Source organism: Pan troglodytes, chromosome 3 (assembly GCF_028858775.2).
Source record: "Pan troglodytes isolate AG18354 chromosome 3, NHGRI_mPanTro3-v2.0_pri, whole genome shotgun sequence".
In the NCBI taxonomy this organism is placed as follows: Eukaryota; Metazoa; Chordata; class Mammalia; order Primates; family Hominidae; genus Pan; species Pan troglodytes.
Window position 1 is genome coordinate 141,762,825 of NC_072401.2, and position 4,239 is coordinate 141,767,063.

Below are 4,239 nucleotides of genomic sequence, written 5' to 3' on the forward strand. Positions count from 1 at the left end.
TTCTTCTGCAATGAGTCTCAGGACAGAGGGCTGGCACCTCCTCAATGGCAGTGACATTGATATCCATGGATCAAGTGTGAGGAGCTGGTTGGTTTAGGCAGCCATCTTCTTACATAACATGCCTCAAAAAATGGGAGCCCAAAGAAGGGACCTTTGCCTCAGTGAGCCAAGCTTATAACAAAGGAGCGAAATTTGTCAGCTCATGGTCCCCGGAGAAAGGCAGTGGTCACCCAAGAATGGGAGTGGTGGATGGAGAGTGATGGAAAGCTAACCTAGGATTTCAGATGGAGGCATGGTTGAAGTCCTAGGACGGCAGGATGAGTATCTGAGGCGGAATGTACAAGTGAAGGAACTCTGTTGTGCTTTCAGTTTTACTTCTAGTAAGTTCTAAACCAGTAAGGTGTTAGATTTTCTGTTCCGGGGTCTTGCAGCAACAAAACATGATCTGTCTTCAACTGATCTCTGTGGAGTTAGGGGGAATTGGGTATATGAAATTTGAAAGTCTCTTCCCTCTGACACTTATATTCATAAGCTGTACAAATATTAATTCCAACACACTCTTCACTGCTACATATAATTTCACAACCTTTTTATTCACCATAGAGGGTCAGGCTCTTAATTGCAGTATTCACCCCATAGATGGCAGTGGTACCAGATGCTGGCTCCAGAGATTCATGCTGAGGTGTCTTCCAGAACATTGTCACCAGCAACGTTTCTGCTGGAGTGAGGTCAGGATTCTGAAAACTTTCTTCTTGTAGGATTCTTGATCAGTCTTGCCTGGCTTAGAAAATCAGACGAGAGTCTGGGTCTCAGCTGTGAAGTTACAGATGGAGGCATGGTTGAACGTGCACGTACTCAAAGTTTACATTTTCTACACACTGTTTCCCTGCCATGGAATTACACAATCACTTTTTCTGAGGATTTATGTTTCTTTTTAAAAACTATTATTCTTATTATTGTTTGTTTGTTTGTTTGTTTTTTGGAAACAAGTTCTCGCTCTGTTGCCCCGGCTGGAGTACAGTGGTACAATCTTGGCTCATTGCAGCCTTGCCCTCCGGCTCAAGCGATTCTCCCATCTTAGCCTCCCAAAAGTAGCTGGGACCACAGGCGCATGCCACCACACTGGACTAATTTTTGTATTTTTTGCAGAGACAGGGTTTCGCCATGTTACCCAGGCTGGTCTCAAACTCCTGGGCTCAAGTGATTGGCCTCCCTGGGCCTCCCAAGGTGCTGGGATTACAGGCATGAGCCACAGCGCCCAGCCAGGATTTATATTTCTAAAAAGAAGCCTAATTGCCAAAAGCACAAGGAACATGCGTTTGATTTCTCACGTAATGATTTGAGTCAGCTTTTTTTTTTCAGATTATAAAACTGTGAGATAAGCTCATTGCATCTCCTGTCCACAGAAAGTCAAAGGGGTCTTTGTCTTTTCATTCTGCCTGCCCTCAACAATGATTTATTGTTGAAGACCTACTACAGACCCAGGGATAAATTATACAGAGAAGGAGAGCCTTGTTGCCAAAAAGCATTGAGGATATAGTGATTTGAGATTCTTACCTTCAAAGAAGAGTTGAAGGAATTGAAGAAATGATCTGGAATTATGGATTTGATTTTTGGATGAACACTGAACTATTGTAAGACTTGGTAGAGTTAGTTGACAATCTGAGGCTTTCGTTCTCCCATTCATACATGAAACTTTAGGTAAAATGTACTAGAAACAAGCCAGATACTATTTCTAGTCCTGAAGTCATCCTGAAAGGTATCTTCAGAATGGATGTCATTCTCAATGATAATCACGTGATTTGCTAAGATTAGAAGAGGAAATAAATCAGCTAAGCAAGGCTTATGTCATTCAGAAGAGACCAAAGTGAATATCAAGAACATTATCAAGGTAGGTGTTCCTATCCACGTATAGTGTTGTAAGCCAGTAACAAAAGTAGACTGTAGACGTAGTTACCCAGCTGAATATTTAAATGTATCCTTATTTGACTGTGCAATCACACAGCCAAATATATTCAAGGGCGGTTTCTTTTATAAGAAAAAAAAAAAGTAAATGAAATGCTCAATGATGACATTAGCTCAATTTTATGTTTGAAAAATTTACTTGCACCCAAGTGAGAAAATACAAAATTAAAGTTCTCACTGCAACAACAATGGACCCTACTAACAAGGAGAGGCTGTGCCACACATGCTGGGACTACATGGGATGTGGGTCCTGAAATCTAGACCAGACAATTGGCTGCAACTTTATTATTGCCCTTCACCTAGCGCTTAAAAAAAAAAGCTTTCTTTAGGGGGTTATGCAAAGAGCCTTTATCTTGAGAGTTACACCCAGCAGTACATCTTGGATGGCACCAACTGAAGGGTTTACAGAAAAAAAATTATTATTTGTTGCATGTTCTGGTACTGGCTAGATGCATGTATGAATGTTACCCATGAATAATTTTATCTTTCTTTATCTCCTACCTCTGGCCTATCAAGACAACCCCATCAATTCAAAAAGATGAGACAATGCCTATATGAGAGTGGGAAAGTGGGACCTCAGGCCCTGTGGCCCTGCTGCCAACCTTGCTTGGTTATTGGAGCCCAGGGGTGACTACAGAAGCCCCTGACCCTGGTGACACTCAACACTTTTCAGTGCCCATGGCTAGGATCCTGATCTATCTCTTTCCTTTATAGCTATCTAGTGCCTTGGGAATGTCTGGCATAGCTTTTCCACATCCAAATCAGCCTAGAAAAGCCCAGGTTCCTCTGTCCTTTCTATAGAAAGTTCTGAGTTCCTCAGTTCAAAGTTCTGAGTTCCTCAGTTCAAAGTTCTGAGTTCCTCAGTGCAGCTGGAGCTATGGGAACAATACTGGGAACTCTTACTTCCTTTGGGAAACGCCTGTGCAAATCCAGGTATAGGGAAATGGAGCTCAGTATAGTGGAACAGAGTTTGAGGGCTGTTCACTTAGAATTGCTCTGATGTGGCTTAGTCCCTTCCCACTATTTTCTGTTGCGCACTTTAGGGATATAGATGATAAAGAAAACAAGCATTGCCGGTGCCACCTCCGTTACCTACATACGATTTGCTCATTTAATCATTTATTCAACAAATTCTAATGGAAAGTTTATTATTGTGCTGTGCTAGCCTCTTTGGAACATTCAAAGTTGATTAAGACATGCTGCATACCCTAAACGGAGTTCATTGTGTCATTTGAGAGATGACACACATACAACTATCCATCACATCAGCTAGAAGTGAAGAGTGGTGCTTAGGGAGAAACCTAAGCACCATGTTTTTCAGATTTAAGGGGAGACTTCAGAAAGAGAGTGATAGTTCAGCTAAGCCTGGAAAGGGAAGCATATGGCGCTGGGCATGGATAACTACAAGACACTGGTGACAGGCTGACAGTAGATCAAGAGCAAAAACAGGGTTTTGTTGTTGTTGTTTTGTTTTGTTTTGCAGGGAGTGGGAGGGTGAGGTAGCAGGTAGGAGGTCAGGGAGAGATATGGAGATAATGCCACTGATTCTGGACATGTTGATTTTGAAATTCTAGTTAGATATCCTGGTAGGACTTTCCTGCAGGCCAAAAAACAAAACAAAACAAACCACAAAAATAAAAGACAGCAGAGTCTTGAGAAATTTTAAACTTGGGATTATACATCTGCACAAAGAGGCCTGTTGCGATATTGGATGTCGCCTAGGAACTGGGGCTAAGAACTACAGTGAAGCAATTAACACTCTAAGCAACAGATACTAATGTCTTCATTACTTGCAGGCAGCCCATATACCAGTACACAGCGAGAAACTCAGGCTGTTCTCTGCACAGCTGCTGGAAAGCTCAGAACTTTGGGGAGACTCTTAGCTAGATTAGAGCAGGAAGGCTGGTCTTTGGGAAGGGGATAATATTAGGGGCATTTTGGTGCAGTGTTCCCCATGACTAGAAGCTGATTTGTCCCTTTAAACAAGAAACCAACCAACCAACAAACCTAACACTGCCCTTTATTCCTGATCCAGAACCGATTTGAGGTTGACATAAGTACCCCTTTTCTCCTTTTGCTATCTGGTGGACCCCATCTTCTCAGAATGATGTAGACACGTGTTCTAGCGCTTCTGTGATTTGTCCACTGCTGTGCTATTATAAGTATTATTGATCACACAATCCATTAGGGCACCATTCACCATAAATAATTTATCTCTTCAGGCATGAGCTCGTCTCTGCCACAGATGCCATCAGCAAGAATCCCCTTCAGGAG

General features: G+C 42.3%; 1 long non-coding RNA gene across 2 annotated transcripts; it reads right to left on the reverse strand.

Moving 5' to 3' along the window:
* Positions 1-574: 574 nt before the first annotated feature.
* Positions 575-2,783, reverse strand: LOC107974418 (uncharacterized). 2 transcript variants are annotated; one of them, XR_001717166.2, is made up of 3 exons: positions 2,467-2,783; positions 1,558-1,805; positions 575-813 (listed from the first exon to the last, which is right to left on the reverse strand). It is a non-coding gene; the product is annotated as an uncharacterized LOC107974418 (long non-coding RNA). The 2 variants fall into 2 exon arrangements; XR_001717167.2 differs by having other exon boundaries at positions 2,568-2,733.
* Positions 2,784-4,239: the final 1,456 nt, after the last annotated feature.